Below are 19,906 nucleotides of genomic sequence, written 5' to 3' on the forward strand. Positions count from 1 at the left end.
CAGCAGTTTGTGACCTGGGCTAGGAAAGCTGAAAGGGACGTGGTCTGACTTGTGTGGGGAACAGGACTGAGCACACACTGTAGGAGTCAGGAAATTAAATTGAGATCCGAGACTTCTAGGAGCTATTCTCAGTGTAGTTGTTGGGGTGGTTAGAAGTGATACCTTATTAAAAAAAAAAAAAAAAAAGAAAGAAAGAAAAAGAAAGAAGTGATACCTTTTAGGGGTTAATAATAATAACAGCCTACAAACTGTTGGATTCTAAGTAACATTGTCCTAGTTGAGCAGTTTGGATACAGAGAGGTTTTAGCACTATGACTGCCTTTAATTTTAGGAGGTTTATTATGTCTCATTTTCTTTCAGAGTCTTTTGGGGATTCTTAGTGGTCAGGTGGAATTTCTCCAACCAATATGCAGTTAAAATATTTTGCTGTCTTTTGAGGACTAGGTCACACCTTGGTCATCTCTCATTTCCTTGAGGAATTAGGTTCCAAGGGAAAATGTTCTCTACCAGAACAACTGGTACTTAGCAGTACATGACACAGTAATTGGAGATGTGCTGTGAACAGTCAATCACAAGTGGTCAGAGCTCAAATACTCTTCGGTTTTATGGTCTAGATTTGAGGTTAGTAGCTTAAAAGAGATGTAATCTGTTGGCTTCTTGGCACTCAGACAGTTTAAATGTTTAGGTTTCATGCTCCCCACCTAAAGAGTGAGTGAGTAGGTGGCTGATCTCTACAGTTTCTTTTATCTCTGTAATATTTCGATTTGGGTAATTGCATCCAACCTCTATTCAACTTATCCCTCAGTTGAGAACTGAAGACTGCAGGCAGGGAGTGGAAAGTTAGGATCTTGACTTGTATTTGAATTGTACCACCCGTGTTGGTTTATGCCCCTTTTCATTCTGATGCTGATTTTTGTCTTCCCATGTTTTGGATTATACATTGTACATTGTTATTTTTGATATTAGTGTTCATTTTTAGGGAGTGTGGGATTTTTTTTTTTAATTTTTTTTTTCAACGTTTTTTATTTATTTTTGGGACAGAGAGAGACAGAGCATGAACGGGGGAGGGGCAGAGAGAGAGGGAGACACAGAATCGGAAACAGGCTCCAGGCTCCGAGCCATCAGCCCAGAGCCCGACGCGGGGCTCGAACTCACGGACCGCGAGATCGTGACCTGGCTGAAGTCGGACGCTTAACTGACTGCGCCACCCAGGCGCCCCGGGAGTGTGGGATTTTTTTAAGAGACTTAAATAAAAATTAAAAAATTATTTATTTTAAAATTTTTTAATGTTTGTTTATTCCTGAGAGAGAGAGAGACAGACAGACAGACAGACAGAGAGGGAGACACAAAATCTGAAGCAGGTTCCAGGCTCCAAGCTGTCAGCATAGAGCCTGAGGTGGGGTTCAAACTCACCAACTGCGAAATCATGACCTGAGCCGAAGTTGGACGCTTAACTGACTGAGCCACCCAGGAGCCCCTATTTATTTATTTTTTAATGTTTATTTTTGAGACAGGGGCAGAGAGAGAGGGAGACATAGAATCCGAGGCAGGCTCCAGGTTCTGAGCTGTCAGCACAGAGCCTGACATGGGGCTCAAACTCATGAGCTTTGAGATCATGACCTGAGCCAAAGTAGGCTGCTAACCAACTGAGCCACCCAGGGACCTCAGTTTTTTAGAGAAATTTTAAATTTATAGGAAAAATTGCTCAAAAACTACAGAGTTCCTATATAGCCCTTCCTCCCCCTTACCCCCATGGTTTCCCCTATTATTATTATTATTTTTTTTAAATTTTTTAAACATTTATTTTTGAGAGAGAGAGAGCATAAGCAGGGGAGGGGCAGAGGGAGAGGAGACACAGAATCTAGCTGTCAGCACGGAGCCTGACGCAGGGCTCGAACCCACAGACTGCAAGATCATGACCTGAGCTGAAGTTGAACGCTTAACCAACTGAGCAACCCAGGCGCCCCTGGTTTCCCCTATTATTAGCACCTTGTATGCATGGTATTAGCATCTTGACTGTGTGGTATACTTGTTATCATTGATGAACCAATATTGAAATATTAACTAAAGTCTGTTCGAGTTCACTCTGTGTTGTACAGTTTTGTGGCTTTTAACAAATGCATAATGTGTATATCCACCATCACAATATCATACAAGGTAGTTTCACTGACCTAAAAATAGCCTGTGTTTCATCTTCATTTCTCCTCCACATCCCCTGTACCCCAGGCAACCACTGATCTTTTACTGTCTTTATTGTTTTGCCTCTACTGGTTAAACCTTTGACTAATGCGGGGGGTTAGGGGCGCTGACAGTCGAAAATCTATGTATAACTTTTGCCTCCCCAAAAACTTTACCACTAATTGCCTGCAATTGACTGGAAGCCTTACTGACAACATAAACACTTGATTAACACATATTTGGTATGCTATATGTACTGTATTCTGTTAAAATGCCATAAGCTAGAGAAAAGAAAATGTTAAGGTCATAAGAGGAAATACATTTATAGTATTGTACTGTATTTATATATATATAAAAAAAAATCCATGCGTAAGTGGACCTGCTCTGTTCAAACCCGTGTTGTTCAAGGGTCAACTGTAGTTGGAATCTTACTATATGTAGTCTTTCCAGACTGGCTTCTTTAAGTAATACACGTGTAACTTCTTTCCCTATGTCTTTTTGTAGCTCATTTCCTTTTATCGCTGAATAATATTCTGAGGTCTGGATGTAGCACAGTTTACCCTCAAAAGGACATCTCGGTTGCTTCCAAGTTTTGGCAATTATGAATAAAGCTGCTATAAACATTCACCCGCAGGTTTTTGTGTGGACATAAAATTTCAGTTCAGTTGAGTGCTACAGATGCAATTACTGGATCATATGGTGGCCTGGATTTAGTTCCATAAGAAATTGCCAAACTGTCTTTCAAAGTGGGTGTACCATTTTGCATTCCCACCAGCAACGAATGAGCATCCTGTTGCTCCACATCCTCAACGGCATTTGGTGTTGTGTTTCAGATCTTAGCCATTCCAGTAGGTATGTAGTGGTATTTAATTGTAGTTTAATTTGCAGTACCTTAATTCCCTAACTCAGCATGTGGTGCTGAGTATCTTTTCGTATACTGCTTTCCTATCTGTCTATCTTCTTTTGTAAGGTGTCTGTTCAGATCTTTGGCCCACTTTTAAATTGCATTGTTTTCGTATTGTTGAGTTTTAAGAGTTATTTGCATGTTTTGGATACATGTCCTTTATCAGGTACGTGTTTTGCAGAGATTTTCTCCCAGTCTGTGGCTTGTCTTTTCATTCTCTTAAGAGTGCTTTTCACAGAAGTTTTTTTATTGCAGTGCAGTCCAACTTACCAATATTTTCCTTCATGGATCATGCTTTTGGTGTTGTATCTATAGAGTCACTGCTGAGCCCAAGGTCATCTAGATTTTCTATTATCTTCTAGAAGTTTTATGGTTTTGCATTTTACATTTAGGTCAATGATCCATTTTAAGTTAATTTTTGTAAGAGCTGTAAGGTCTGTGTCTAGATTCATTTTTTGCATGTGGATGTCCAGTTGTTGCAGTACCATTTGTTTTAAAGGCCATGCTTTCTCCATTGAATTACCTTTGTTCCTTTGTCAAAGATTAATATATTTGTGGGAGATGATTTCTGGGCTCTTTGTTCTATTGATCCTATTTTTGTGTGTGTGTGTGTGTGTGTGTGTATCCCAAATACCACACTGGCTTGATAATTGCAGTTTTAGTGAGTCTAGAAGTCAGATAGTGTCAGTCCTCCAACTTTGTTCTTTTCCTTCAGTATTGTATTGGTTATTCTGGGTCTTTTGCCTTTCCATATGAACTTTAGAATTCGTTTGTTGATAAGCACAAAATAACTTGCTGAAATTTTGATTGGGATTGTGTTGAATCTATAGGTCAACTTGGTTAAGAATTGATACCTTAGGGGCGCCTGGGTGGCTCAGTCGGTTAAGCGTCCGACTTCAGCTCAGGTCATGATCTCACGGTCTGTGAGTTCGAGCCCCACGTCGGGCTCTGGGCTGATGGCTCAGAGCCTGGAGCCTGCTTCCGATTCTGTGTCTCCCTCTCTCTCTGCCCCTCCCCCGTTCATGCTCTGTCTCTCTCTGTCTCAAAAATAAATAAATGTTTAAAAAAAAAAAAAAAGAATTGATATCTTAAATAATATTGAATCTTCCCATTCATGAACATAGAATGCCTCTATATTTAGATCTTTGATTTCTTTTATCAGAGTTTTGTAGTTTTTCTCATATAGATCTTGTTCCTATTTTGCTAGATCCATACTAAAGTATTTCATTTTGGGGTGCTAATTAATGTAAATGATGGTGTTTTTAATTTCAAATTTCCAATTGTTCATTACTGGTATATACTAGTATATAGAAAAGCAATTGACTTTTGTATACTAACTTCCTGTCCTGCAACCTTGCTATAATTATTTTTAGGAGGACTTTTTTGTTAATTGTTCAGGACTTTCCATATTATCTATTTTATTTATTCCTTCCTTATTTGAATACTTTTTTTTTTTTTAAGTAATCTCTGTCCCCAGTTTGGGTCTCGAACTCATGACCCCGAGATAAAGAATTGCATGCTCCTCCAGCTGAGCCAGTCAGGTGCCCCCCAATCTGAAAACTTTTTATTTCCTTTTCTCATGGCATTAGCTAGGACTTCCAGTATAACATTGAATTAGAGCGATGGTCGGGGGCCATCCTTGTCTTTTTCTTGATCTTAGGGGAAAGCATCTAGTTTCTTGTCATTAAGTATGATGTTAGCTACAGGTATATTTGTAGATATTCTTTATCAAATTGAGGAAGCTCCTCTTCATTCCTAGTTTTCTGAGAATTTTTACCATGAATGGGTGTTGGATTTTGTGAAATGCTTTTTTCTGCATATATTGGTGGGATCATATGATTTTTTTGCTTTAGCTTGTTGACACGATAGGTGACATTAATTAGTTTTCAAATGTCGAAACAGTCTTGTATACCTGGAATAAATCCCACTTAGTCATGGTGTATAATTCTTTTTGTGTATTGTTACATTTGATTTAATAGTCCTTTCTCAAAGATTTTTGCATCTGGGTTATGAGAAATATTGGTCTGTAATTTTCCTTTCTTATAATGTCTTTGGTCTGGTTTTGGTATTAGGGTGGTGCTGGCCTCCTAGAATGAGTTAGGAGGTGTTCCCTTTGCTTGTCTTTTCTGGAGGAGATCGCAGAGAATTGGTATCATTTCTTCCTTAAATGTTTGGTAGAATTCACCAGTGAAACCATCTGGGTCTGGTGCCTTGTGTTTTGTAAGGTTATTAATTTTTGTGTCAGTCTCTTTAATAGATATAAGTCCATTCAGATGATCTATTTTTTCTTGTGTGAGTTTTGGTAAGAATTGGTCCGTTTCATGTAAATTATCAAATTTGTGGGTATAGAGTTGTTCATAATATTCTTTTATTATCCTATTAAAGTCCATGGATCAGTAGTGATGACTCCTCTTTCATTTTTTTAATGTTTATTTATTTAAGAGAGAGAGAGAGAGAGAGAGAGAGAGAATGTGCGTGCGAGCACGCGAGTGAGTGGGGGAAGGGCAGAGAGAGAGGAAGAGAGGGAGAATCCCAAGCAGGTTCCTTGCTGATGGAGCCTGACACGGGGCTGAATCTAACGAACCATGAAATCATGACCTGAGCCAAAAGTCAAGAGTCAGATGCTTAACTGAGTGAGCCATCCAGGTGCTCCACTCTTCTTTGATTTTTGATATTAGTAATTTGTGTCTTCTCTTTCTTCTTGGTTAGCCTGGCTAGACATTTATCAATTTTATTGATCTTTTCAAAGAACCAGTTGGGAGTGTGGGATTTTTAGTTCATATTACAGTTCAGAGCCGTAATAAGCCTTGCTTTGACTCAATCTCTAAATTTTTGCCAGTAATTGCTATATACATGTGTGCACAAAGGCATAAGTATTAGGATCTAATACAGAAATATCAGAACTTTTTTTTTAGAGTCCATAGACTTTCACTAGTAAAACTAAGGCTTTCATTATTAATAGAATGGTGGATCAGGGAGAAGAATTTTGCATGCTGGCTTCCTATGCTAGCTGTGTGTCCTTGGGCAAGTGGCGTCACCTCTCTTTAGTTTTATGTACTTTTTTGTGAGCATGTTAAAATTTGTGAAATGGGAGTTCTTATTTTACTGGTTAGAGCTCTAACATAGGTGTTTAATATGGTACCTAGTACCTAGTAGACTCTATTGCAGCCATTATATTTCCAAAAGACAACATCTATTAGACTCATTAAAGGTACATAATCATATGGGTTTCTTCATACTCTAGGCCTTTGGGAGATGATAGGGCTTTCCTCTTAGTCACTGATATATGGAGGTATATTTCTTCCCATATAGAGTTTTTGTTGTAAATGGCTGCCTCTTGCACATTTATAATCTGAGAAGGAAAAAGCTGTTGGTGGGAAAGCCTTCCAGTTTGGGAAACTATTTCTTTGATAACTTTCAAGGTCAAGTCTCTTATTTCTCATTTGGTAGATACTACACACAGCATGCCCTTGCTTTTTCAGTCAGGTGTTCTTTCAGCGTTTTCGGTCATCCAGAGTGAGTGCTTATTTTTGGACAGACTCCAAGGACAGGGTAGTAGGTGCTTTTTGGGAACTTTAGAAAAGGTATTTGGCAAATAGCATAGATTTGAGAGGCTGATTAAATACAGATCTTGGTAGAGTTCTTGAGGCAGGCTCTAGAATTAAACAAGATTTAAAACGTATCACAAATAGCAAAAAAAATGAGGAACCCTGGACTTAGTTAAAGCCAAAAGTTTTTGTTGTGTTATTGTTTTGTTTTTTAAAATTTTCCAAAGCAATGTGCCTTGTTCAGCTGTTTTCACCAACAGAAGTTGCAACTAAGTGGCTACGGTGCTTACTAAGTTATGGGGAAATGACTTTAAAATTAGTTCAAACAGAAAAGCTTGACACGGCAAAATTCAGTCTGTATAACCTGTAAGTATATATTTTAAGAAATAATTGCCCTGTTTTCTTTAAGAATAGAATGTGCTTTTTAGAAAGGAAATGCTCTGCTTGGGGAAGTTACCTTGGCTCCATAGAACGAAAGGAGAGAGGAGGTTAGTAGTAAAATGATTCCACAAAGGGGGTGGTTACTTGTATCCTGACTCTTTTGGTCAGGGTGAATGGTGGCACTTGAATAAGAAGTCTTTGCCATGGACTAGATGCCAGGTAGGCCCGAGAGTGGGAGATTACTTGTTGCGCATCAGCCCCGTCAGGATGCTCTGGCTTCCTTTGCAAACCTCATGGACTGAACCCCACCTCCTTTCCTTTCCCCTGACCTCACAGTACCAGACCATTCCTCACACTGAGATTACCCATTAGCAAAATGACTCTGAGCCTTAACAATGAGGGCATTTATCTGTTTGTGGCGCCGAATGTTCAAGCCTCTTGATAGGTCACTTCATGAAGAGAAGAAGTAAAGGGAGAAGGGCAGGGGAGGTGATGAAAGGAGAGAGCTGAGGACAAGTGTCATATGAGGAAGGAAGGAAGGTAGGTTTATCCTGGCCAGTGTTGTAGTAAAAAGAACATTTCATAGGAAGACACAAGGCTTCGGTTCCAGTCTGGTTCAGCTGTTCACTAGCTATCTCTTCTCCTCAGTATGGCTTAGTTTCCTCATCTCTCAAGTAAAGGTTTCGGAAATGATGGTTTTAGGCACTGGAGAACGAGAGAGGAATAAAACAAGGCCCTTGCCCTTGAAGAGTTTGTTTTTTTGATGAAGGAAATAAAGCAAATAAAAAAAAAGAGTATTGTAATGTAAGCAAATTAAAAAAAAAAAAAAACAACAACCAGAGTATTGTAATGCTGTAAGTAGAGGACTATAAAGAAAAGATGTGGATAAAGTTAATACCACCTGAAAAGCAGGGTGGCATTTGATTGGGGCTTTGAAGGATGTTTGAGATTTCACAGAGATTAAAATAGGATGAAACAGAGAGAATACCAAGTACAAAGACAGGAGGCACATGTCTGGTGCCCAGGGTGTGTACGAGAGTGTGGAGGGTAGTGGAGCCAGAAAGGTAACTGGGATAGCTTGGGAAGATTCTTACTGCATGGCAGAGGCAGGAAGTTTTTCCTATAGGCAAGAGTTACCCAAAGCTCTTTGGAAGGTATACCCGCTTGTATATGTATTTTAGAAAGTTAATAGTGACAACGTTATAGAGAGTGTTTTTTGTCTTTTGTCGATGAAGGAAGAGACTTAAGGTAATCAAGATAATCTTGGAGGTTATTTCAGAAGTAGGGCAGTGACTTTGGAAATGGAGAGAAAGAGACAAATTTGTGAACTGTTTTAGGATGTAGAATATCTGGGATTTGGTAACCCCCTGTTGACTTACTCACCTCCCTTAACCTCACCATCACTTAAACTAAAGGTACATACCCATTATGTGCAATTCCTACAACATCTTCTAAAATGCACTAGACTTTGAAATCACTGACCCATCTGGTCCCCTCCCCTGGGGACTGGTACTGCCCTCATTCAAGCAAGCTTGTTCTTAGCGTCTGTAATTGAAGAGCTCCATTCAGAAGCAAATGGGAATAATTGATTTTCATCCTCCAGAGGCTGGAAAAATCAAAGACCACAAGAGGTTTTTTAAAAAGGAGACCAAATCCAGAAATAAATTTTGTCCATACTCCTTCTTAAGAGCTCTCATAAACGGGGGCGCCTGGGTGGCTCAGTCGGTTGAGTGTCTGACTTCGGCTCGGCTCAGGTCATGGTCAAGCCCCGGTTTATGAGTTCAAGCCCCACATGCGGCTCGTTGCTATTGGCGCAGAGCCTGCTTTGAATCCTCTGTCCCCCACTCTGTGCCCCTCCCCCGCTTGCAGGCATGTGCATGTTCTCTCTTCCAAAAATAAATAAACATTAAAAAAAAAAAAAGAATCTCATAAATGGAAGCCCGTGTTCCTGGGTTAGATCTGGCTTCACTTAAAAAAAAAAGAAAAAAGTAGATGTGTCTGTTATAAAAGTTGTTCTGACTGTTGTTAAAACAGTAAGGAAGACTTTAAGACCACTGCAAGGGGAGAGAGATGAGGCTCACCTCCAAATACAACAAGGACAAGTGGGGGTTTATAACCAAGGAGCATGGTGAGGGCTTAGGGGATGAAAAATTAAGAGGAGACAACAGAGTAGGGGGATTCTTGCTGAACTGACCAAACAGGATTTTCATTAAAGGCAGGCCAAGGACTTAGATACCAAAGGTGGGGGATGAAGAACTTTATCAGATGGGGGGGGGGGGGGACGTGCGGTTCTTGCTAAACCTACTTAACAGGATTCTTGTTAAAACTTGGCTGCGCAGGCCAAAGATGGAATGGGGACCACCAGGCATAATTGAAAGAGTGCTCATGGGGCGCCTGGGCGGCTCAGTCCGTTGAGAGTCTGACTCTTGATTTTAGCTTAGGTCATGATCCCAGGGTCGTGGATTGAGCCCTGCATTGGGTTCTGCACTGAGCATGGAGTCTGCATAAGATTCTTTGTCTCTTCCTCTGCCGCTCTCCCCTGTTTGTGCGCATGTGTGTGTGTTCTCTCTCTCTCTCTCTCTCTCTCTCTCTCTCTCTCTCTCTCTGTAAAATTACAAAATAAAATAAGATAGAATGACTATTAAAAAAAAGAAAAAAGAGTGCTCAGAGGAACCTGAGTAAAGTTTAGTCAAGGAGAGTGTCTTTGTCAGTGTGTGTGTGTGTGTGTGTGTGTGTGTGTGTGTGTGTGTGTGTATTTGTGTTTTATTACTAAAGTAATGCGTGCCTCACCCCCAGAACTCGTCAGTCTTAACAGTTTGGTATGTAGCCTTCCATATATGAGTATAGGCTTAGAAAAATACACCATTGTAACCGAAATGAGATCATACTCTACATCCTGTTATACAGGTGCATTTTCTACTTAATATATCTTGCATGTTTCTTCATGTCAGCACGTCTATACTGACTGTTTTCATTGTTTGGAATGCCTTGCCTCACTTTAGATATTGATACCAAGCCGTTATATTTTAGATTCCAGTTTACAGTTTTCACATACATTAATTATCCCATTTATTCCATAAAATAGCCATCTCAAGGTTAGAGATAGGGCAAGTGACATCTCCACTTTACGTAGACGTTAGGTGATTTACTGGAGAGTTTGTAGCTAATACGTGGCAAGTCCAGGATTTATGCATTTGGTCAGTTGCATGTGTGAACAAATTGGGATCCTTGACATTCAAGCCTCCACTATTAGCCACATTCACGATACTAATTTTGTCTGTGGTGCTTGGGGCATTTAGGAAATATATGTGAGGTTTGTAGGAACTGAAATCTGATAATAAATTTTATTTGAGGTGTTCATCCCTTTTGCATATATTATTTCTATATTGAACTTGTCATTTTAATTTGCTTAAAACAACAAAATAATCATGTTGAATACCTTAAGATTAATGAATTTAGTTAATTTGTATCTTTCATTATAATGTCAATACTTTCAATAGTTACCTTAAGTAATGAAGTTTGTCACTAATTGGATTTCTGGAAATGTTAATGGGAGTCTTTCAGTTAACTACTTCTACTCCTATCCCTCTGGGACCCATTTCCCAGCTAGAACATAGTGCCTCTCTCTCAGTCGTCTTTATTGGTTTCCTATGACCTTGGGAAGAAAGAAAAAGAGCAAGACAGAATGAACAAGGAGTGGGGAATGTGAAACAGGGCGGAAATGAGAGAAGATGAGCTATGGGGGAGTCCTCTTATTCAGGAATGAGAAAAACAGTAAGGAGAGAGTGTGTTTCAAGAAGTTGTATATAGCACATTGGTTGAGATTTTGGAGTTAAAACCCAGTGTCGCTCATTCCCAGCTCTATACCCCTGGGTAAATTATTTACCTGTGTACTTGTCAGTTTCCTGGGTTCCCTTTTAGGGTTCTGGTGAGAAGTGATCAGTGGGTTTTTTAATCCACTTTAATTAAAGTATACTTAGCTCATGGTAAACATTTTTTTTTAATGTTTATTTATTCTGAGAGAGAGAGAGAGAGAGAGAGAGAGAGAGCGAGCAGGTAATCAGGGGAGGGGGCGGAGATGGAGAGAGAATCCCAAGCAGGCTCCATGCTCAGTGCAGAGCCAGAGCCCAACACTGGGCTCAATCCCATGACCCTGAGATCATGACCTGAGCCAAAATTGAGAGTCACACGCTCAACCAGCTGAGCCACACAGGTGCCCTAGTAAACATTTAATGTTAGCTGTTATTTCCAGGCCTTTCAGAGTCAAAATTCCAAGAAAGGGGTCTCAAAGTCTGGATTTATGGTTTCCCTAAGGCGAAGGCATCTTTGTCTGCAAACGTGACTGAGGAAGGTACCTGGCCTTCCTCCCTCAGCCCAGTTAAACCTCTGGACTTTGACAAGCCAGGGAGCACATCATTCTTATAAGCACTTCTTCACACACACACACACACACACACACACACACACACACACACACTAAACAAGAGAAGAAACAGTGTTTTTTCTTTCTAGGGTAACATGTCATCTTAGGGTGGAATGAGTGTGCACGTATATTTAGTAAAATTTGTGCAGTGTTTTTTTTACCCAAGAAATAACTTGGCAAAGGATATTTGAGTTCTCTAATCTAAAAATTACCATACCTTTCTTTGAGTAGCTAGGCTCCCTCATTACTTTAGGTGTAGATTTCTCTTACTCTTTGAGCTTTCAGCGTGTGCCAGGTACAGCTCTTTCTTGGCAGTGAGCATACAGTGGTAAACATGGTTGTTTGTATTCTAGTGAGAAAGACTCAAATAGTGGCAGATACAGAACTCTAAAGTGAAACATTGTAATGAAGGCAAAGTAAAAGAAGCTCTCTAAGTAGCTCATGAAGAGCCAGTTGCTTGGCCTGCAAACGAAAGGAAGACGTTCCGGAGGAGGAGAGCTTTGCTCAAGCTGATCGGAATTGAAGAGGTAAATTGGAAATGGGGGTTGGGAAGAGGCAGGAAGGAGCCTAGTCTTCTAGGAAAGAGACCCTGGGTGAAGAATGCAGAAAACTGGGAAGTGTCTGCTTTTACATCACCTTGGCTGCAGTGTGATCTCACATTCTGCCTGCTGTTTACAAAGCCCTTTCATCCCTTTTCTTGCTAATGGAAATGCCATTCATCCAGGCCTTCCTCCGTGTTCCCTTAGCTTTTGCACAGTTCTTTTATAGCACATATGAAATTGCATTATAATTTTTTGTTTCTGTGTCTCTGAAGTTATTCAGAGCAGAGACTTGGTCTTATTTATTGTAAGGTACTAGAGTAGAACAGTGGCCTCTTCCTTTCTTCTCTCTGGGTGCCTGGTACTGTGTAACTGCCACTTGGGAAGGTGGCATGAGACAAGCACAGTCCCTGCTGTCGTGGAGCATGCAGTGTGACAACTGTTTGTTTTGCTCGACGAGTGCATGCATTGAATGACTCACTAAAGTCGAATCAGAATCTTGAACTCTGGAGGTCATTTTCATGCAGTTCAGCAGTTCTGTGCCTTTTGTTTTTTTTTTTGTTTGTTTTTTTTTGTTTGTTTTTTGTTTTTTCAGCTGTAGAACAGAAACAGTGTTAAGAAGCCATGCCAAGGTAAATTGAATTGAATAAAAGATAAGGGCCCCCGAAGTAATAGTGTAAACCATGGGGGAAATATGGCTTATGAAAACTTGATTTCTACATCAACCCTCATGAATATATTCTAGCAGCAGAGTACTCCTGTAGTGACTTTCACTTCATGGCAGCGTTCCTCCTAGGTTGTCATGTCCATGTCCGTAGTGAAACAACAGTTTCACTGTGTGCTCCCCATGCTGCTGTTCACATTCCCCTCCCTGCTGTAGGCCTTGGTGGGGACGCAGTGCCAGGCTTGCCTCAGATAGCAATGACCTTGAACATTCATAGTCATTCAGTGAATGTACTGGGTTTCACAGTTTCCCTGTTCTCCAACAACTTGTGGACTTACGTGTGTGTGGTATTGGGTGTGTTCGTTCCAGTTACCGACTAGAAACAGAAGGGCCTAGAATAGGATGCTGTAGACAGCAACACTGGATGTAACCAATATGTCTATTCTGAAACCATTGTCCTTGGCAGAAGGCAGGGGAGCCCTCTTTGTTGGCTTTGAGGAACAAGGAGGCCATCCTTCCGAGTTCATTGTGTGAGTTGTGTCACCTGTGAAGTTAAAATGGAGCATTGCCTTTCTGCTCGTGTTTCCCTCTCATGATGGAATAAACCCTTCAAAGTCACTGCCTCTCATCATGCTTGAAACACAAACACATGGCCACAAAAAGCCAAGGTTACCAAAATTATACATTTCATAGTTGACAGGGACTCATCCAGCCTGTCATGTAGTGTCACAATCGTTTCTGACATTCTTCCCAGAAGGAACCTGAGTTCCTTTCTGAGAAAGCAAACGTTTCCAGCTTTTAGCTCTCTGTAGGTATTTCATCCATATTTCAGATTATTATGCTTTATGCTGTTGTTTCTTGTTTTTTTTTTTTTAAGTTTTAGCCATCCTCTATCAGTCTGTTATGAAGAGTTTTTAGCTTTCTTGTCCAATGTCAATCCACTACCTCTTTCTTCATCCTTCAGATCACAATTTTTAGTTACATCAGTACCTAATGTTTATGTTTGTATTATTTTGGCGGCCAGTAGTATTCACCTACTAGCCCAATTAATATACTAAAATCTTTTTTTTTTTCTTATACGGTTCATTAACTGCCTCTCTTGTTGGTTTTCAGAGTTTCCTCTGCCCAGCTGACTCTTAATTTCCAAACTACAACCATGCTTTTTAAATCCTTTAATGTTATTTTCCACATCCCAGGCAGACCCATCAATTGGTCTTGTCAGTTTCATTTTCTCCCACAGACACGCCCCTGGAGCCCTGTGTCCTCCAGCCGCACTCAAGGCTTGCTGCTTGGCTGATTCCCTTTCCCTTTTTTTGGCCCTGTTTCCTGGATGCCTATCTCCCTCTTCTTGGTTTGCTCATTTATTTGGTAGAGCATATCCTCCAGTCACTTCCTGATAAAAGGGTGTGTGGGAGGTAAAATTTGAGACCCTGCATGTCTAAAAATATCTTTATTCTCTTTTCATACTTGACTGATAATTTGTCTGCTATAGAATCTTAGGTGGGAAATCATTTTGCCTCAGAATTTTGAGAGCATTGCTCTTTTGTCTTACAGCTTCCAGAGATGCTATTGAAAATTCTGATGCCACTCAGTCCTTTATATGCAAACTGGTTTTTGTCCCTGGAAAATGTGTTCTCTTTATCCCATGACTTCTGAAATGTATTCTGAAATTTCATTGTGCCTTGGGGATGGGTCTTTTTAAAAATTGTTCATTGTTCTGAACATAGGATGGACTCTTTCAACTGGAGGTTCAAATCCTTCAGTTCTAGGAAAATCTCTTACATAGTTTCTTTGATAATATTCTCCTCTCTGCTTTCTCTCTTTTCTCTGGAACTCTTGGTCCTCTAATTTTCTTATCCTTTCTCTTGTATTTCCCATCTTTTTCCTTGGTTACACTTTATATGAAGTTTACTCAAATTTATGTTCTAGCTCTTTAATTATGTTTTTATTTCTACTATCACTTTTTAATTTCCAAAAACTTTTCACTAATTGTTGCAGGTTTTTTTTCTTAATCCTGTTTTTGTGTGATCATAGTTTGTTATTGTTGTTTTGGGTTGAGATTTTATTTGGTTTTCAGTTTCTGTTCCTTTGAGTCCCTTTATTCGGTTTGTTTTGTGCTGTGTCGTTTCATGTTGAACACCTTCCTCGATCAAATGTGTGCTCGTCTTTGGTTGTCATTTTCAATTAAGAGCAAGACACTAAGAAGCAAATTGGATGGTCTGTATAGAGGTGGGAAGAACTTGGCAAGGATGGGTTTTATATCATAGGATGATTGCGCAGGAACCTACCTGGTTTGATGGGGAATCCCCAAAAGTCTGCATCTATTGAACTTTTCTGTGGAATCATTTGGTTTCTGCAGGAAAGAATCTTCCAACCTTCTATTTGGGGGTTGGGGGTGGGGCTGCCAGCATTCTGGGAGCAGAGCTGAGATCCCGTCCTTCAGGATGTAGACTTCCTTTTAGGGCTTCTGTTTTCAGTACAGTGCTTCTCTCTGCCTTTTATTGTTCCTGAGGTTCCCCCAGTCTGGAGCCCGTCCAGCTTCTTCACAGAATAAATATACCTTCTCCTGCCTGGGTACAGGTGTAATCGTCTACTGGCTGCCCTGGATGTGACTAGAGATTTGGTGGTCTGATGCCTCTTTATAAACAGAATTTGTATCAAGTTCTTGTTTGCAACCCCTCCTTATCCCTAGCCTCGTGTGCCACCTGGTACCTCTAATCCCTGAGCCTTCCCAGGGTGTGTATGTGTGAAGGCAGAAAAGGCATCTCTTTTTATGGCCATGGGATTCACTTTCTCAGTTCTGCTAACTTACCTACTTTTCATCTTCCAAAAAATGTTCATATTTATGTTTACTGTTCTCTTTCTCCTGTTTGTATTCACTTGCATTTTGATAGGGATCAGGAATGAGCAGAAGTAAAACACATGTTCAGTTTTTCCCAGTTAACTTGATTTTAGGGGGGTTTGCACTGTTTTGGATGGTTTTGTGTCTAATTGTTTTATGTTGGTAAGTTTTGTCTTTCTCCGAAGATCACAAGCTTCTTTGGCAACGGGGATGGTTTCATGGGCTCCTTGTTATCTCTTCTTTTAAACCTCAACAGTTAAATATGTAGAAAGCATTTTAGTAAGGATGTGTCAAATTTGTTTGAGTAAGATGAAATCTTTTTAAAATTAGACTGACTTTGGATAGTGCTTCCTTGTGTTGGAAAACTGCCAGCCCTTGCTGAAGTTCAACGATAAATCTGCCTTTGCAAGGATAACTAAAAGAGAAAAACAGTGAAGGCCTTTGGCAAAAAAAGGCTGAGACAAACTGTTGTTTACACCTTAATGATTTAATAAAATTGGTTGGAAGATTGCTCAGAACCTCTCTTACCCTTCATGTTCATTGCCATTGCTCTCTCTTTATAGTCAGTGATGGAGAAGGCCCTTTCCTGACTTGGTGCTGCTCTGAGAGTCTTTGACCTCCTGAGAATTAATACAGGAGGAGACCCATATAGCCCAAAGTTGTTTTCTCTCAACAGTCAAGTTCAAGATCCTGGAGAAACTAAAAAAAAACATGCAGTAGCAGTCAGAGGTGGGATTTTGTTTCAGTGCCACATTAATTAGCTGTATGATAAGCAGTAAATCATCTGAAATTCAGTTTTCTTACCTATAAGACGAAAACAATAATATGTACTTTTCTACTCCATAAATATGGTTGTAAGGGTCAAATATGGGGAACATGCATGTAAACACTTGAAAATTATCATTTTAAACTGACCATGTAACCACGGTATTCCGGACCCTGCTACCCACCTACTGACTGGACATCTATCTGCATGGGGGAGTCCAAATTCGTTTCAGCCTTAACTAAACCAAAACAAAACTTTCTCCCCTTCCCCTCGTTTTCTCCTCTACCTCACAACATCCCATTCACAAAGCAGAGCAGCCCTGGTTTTCCCCCTGAATTTACTCTCATTGTGTATTGAATTTTTCGCTTCTCACTCACCCTGTGCCCCTACTCTGATTTAGTCACCAGATCCTTTCTGTTTTCTCTTGAATCTGTCCTTTTCTCTCTGTCTTTACGACTGCCTTCATTCGGGTCCTCACTGCATGCTTGAATTGCTGACTTCCAGCCGGGCTCCGTGGACCTAGTCACACACCACTTCCACTCCATCATCTACACAACTGCCTGGCAAAGTGATGTTTCCCCCCCCAATTCTGAAATATATCAGGCCCTCGCAACAGCATGATGAATAGCAAATTAGCCATCTACGTTCCCATCTCCCGGCTGTCAACAGAAGGATTTCTCTAAAACCTACATCTGATTACCCCCCACTCAGAGTTTGGTAGTTTCCAAGACCCTTCATAGTTTGGCTCGGCCCACCTCTCCATGCTCGCAGCCACCATTCTTTCACTTTGGAGCTCCAGCCACTCACAGTACGTGCATTGGCCGTTTGCTGGGACTACTTGAAAGACCTTGAGTTTGGGTGTTGCCTCTTTGTTTCTTCTGTCCGGCTGATTCCTTCTAAGCTTTAAGGCTCTGCTCAAGTATCTCCTCTTCTGCAAAACCACCCTTATTTCCATTTCCCTCTAAGCTACCCTAGGCATACTTCCTTCTCAGAATGTCACACACTGTTCTGTGTTGTCATTTGTTTACTTGCCTGACTTCCCCACTGTAGGGTGGAGACTGTGTAGCACCATGGTATATGGAAGGTAGTGCATAAACGTTAATTGAATCGAACTGGATTGGACACTCTGCCGGCCCACTGAGATGCCTGCCGTTGCTTGTCTGTCTGAAGGAAGCAGTTAAGTGGCTGGACAACCACATGAAGCAAGCTTACTGCCAGCACAGAGCCACTTTAGGATATCCTTCAGTCCTGAGATCTGATCCCATAGAATAGTCACAGATGAAAGTGGGCTGGGCACTTTGGTTCTAACTTACGGTTCTTCTGTTCCTGTGTTTTATAGACAGACATCTCAAATGCAGTATTCTTATATGTCCCTTCAAGAGATTGCCATTTTTAAAGGATACAGGTGTAGCGACTCTGTTCGTGCATAAAGACCTACTGCAGGTTGGTAAAAACCCAGTGTTAGAAGTTGCAAGCTGGTGGCCCTAAGCCAGTTCCTTGCATACTGCTGTGCTCTTGGAAACACAAGGGATTTCCCCAAAGAACTTAAAATACGTGGTGTGAATGAGCAGCGTAAAAAATTCACTGTGGTTCAAGGTCAAATGTGATAAATGCTGTGGTGAAGGTGCCATAGATGATCTGGAAAATCTGAGGTGGGTGAGATTAGAGATTAATATGAGCCAGTAGAGCCACGAAAGGTGTTATGGATCAGGGCACATTTGAACTGGGCGCCTTACCGTGCTGGACAGAATAAGCGTCTCTGTGTATTTTCTGCTGTTCTTATTTGATTTCACAGAAACTTCAGCAATTTTACCTCAGGTTTTTGCCTGAGTTTTGCTAGGTCTGAAGAGTGATATGTAGATTTAATTGTGGGTGTCGTTGATGGATCTTTTAATCCAGATTCATCTTTTAGAGACTTAGTGTCTGGTCATGATGGTTTGGACTTCAGAGTCTCTGTCCCTGCCTCTTGCTTTGAAAGTGCTCCCCCTCTCCTTCAGTGTGGACGTTGTATCTTTCACCAGAGCCTGACATATAGTAGATGCTTAGTGGACGCAGCGTACCTGAGGCCTTTGTAAGCCTGTTCCCTGGACGTAGAGCCCCCTGCTCCTTGCTCTCCAGCCACATGTCAAACATGCTCCTTCTCAGGCTGTTTGCATTTGATGCTCTCTCTACCTGTCCCCCTCAGACATCCAGGCCCCTCCTTCCTTCCCTGAATTCAGATCTCTTCTCCAAGGTCACCTGCTTAGAGAGGTATTTCCTGAGTCTCAAGAGTGCCTGATCTGCTTCCTTTGTTTCTTTATGGCACTTACCATTACCTGCCACCATATTTCTATTTATTTATTTGCTCACTCTCCCTCCCTCTAGAGTTCTGGGTCCATGAAGGCAGAGACTTTGTCTTTTCTCATTTGCATTTCCAGGCCCTGGAACAGTGCCTGGCATGTAGGGGGCACACTTAACTTAGCTGTTGAATACATGCCCAAATAGCCCTGCGAGCAGACCCTCAGTCAGCACCTGCCTCACTGTATAGAGTAGGCTGTGTCTGTATGGCTGGCCTATTCGTCTTCATCACTACCTCTAGATCCAGCATGCCACCTGCCATGGATCAGTGTATAGTCAGTTTTTAAATGAATGGAGAGAGGCATTTGAGGTGGGATTCAAAAGCCACAGGTCCTCATCAGTCATATTCTTTCTTGCCCTCTCCAATATCGTTACTTTAAAAAATATATTTATTTAATTGGTTAATCTCTGCAGCCAACATGGGGCTCAAACTCTCAACCCCTGAGATCAAGAGTCTCATGCTCTTCGGACTGAGCCAGCCAGGCGCCCTTCCAATGCCTTGAGATGCCATCTCCAATTTGGGTGTTTCTGAGTCACAGAAGGCAAGGCTTGCTGTGCTCTGGCATCATGTCCATGTGGTTGGGTTGCTGTGACACGTCTTAGGCTTCTCAACCCTAATGCAATTAAACTGGTTCAAACCAGTTTAGGTCTAGTTTCCATGAGCCATTTAAGCCCTGAGGAGCCTATCACAGTAGAATTTACAGATGCAGAGAAAGATCTGGAGGATTAAGTGACTTGTCATGCAACTGGCAGTGGTAGAGGCAAGTTTTGAATAACTTAGGTGGGCTAACTATGGAGCCTCAGCTTTTCACCTGGGTTGTGCAGTTGCTTCATGCAGGATTGCTAGGACTCCCCTAAGACTCATCAAGGATACTGCGATGGTTTGTTCTACGAGTCGAAGGCAGCCATTGCATTTCTGTACGATCTATACAGGTTAAACTTTAAGAATCTCCTGGACCGTTTTTCGCCCCCTCTGGTTTTCTTGGCGTGTTTTATTTTGCCTTTGTTTGTTGGTGAGCAGCCCTTTGGTACTTAATGTCTTAGAAAAACCTAACAGGACAGCTGTGATAGAGAGGAAGACCCAGATTGTAAATAGCTCTTTTCTTGGGCTGCCAAAAAGGAAGACACTTGGGTGGAGGGGGATGTTACCATCCTGTTTGAAGCTAAAATTCTAAGCAGAGAGATTACAGTTCTCTGTTTTCATTTAGTTTTTATTTAATATAGCCCCCATCTCCTCAGATTTCTAGATGGGCATTTAGACAAAATGCTAGTTAGAGAAAAAGCAGGGGAGGGGCGGAAGACCTTACTAGTTGGAAATGTTGCC

General features: G+C 41.1%; 1 protein-coding gene across 5 annotated transcripts in view; it reads left to right on the plus strand.

Annotated features, from left to right (window-relative positions):
- Nucleotides 1-19,906, plus strand: part of ANKS1A (ankyrin repeat and sterile alpha motif domain containing 1A) — a 179,091-nt gene that overhangs the window by 45,227 nt on the left and 113,958 nt on the right. The gene's annotated exons all lie outside the window — the stretch shown is intronic.

This window comes from Panthera leo, chromosome B2, assembly GCF_018350215.1.
Source record: "Panthera leo isolate Ple1 chromosome B2, P.leo_Ple1_pat1.1, whole genome shotgun sequence".
In the NCBI taxonomy this organism is placed as follows: Eukaryota; Metazoa; Chordata; class Mammalia; order Carnivora; family Felidae; genus Panthera; species Panthera leo.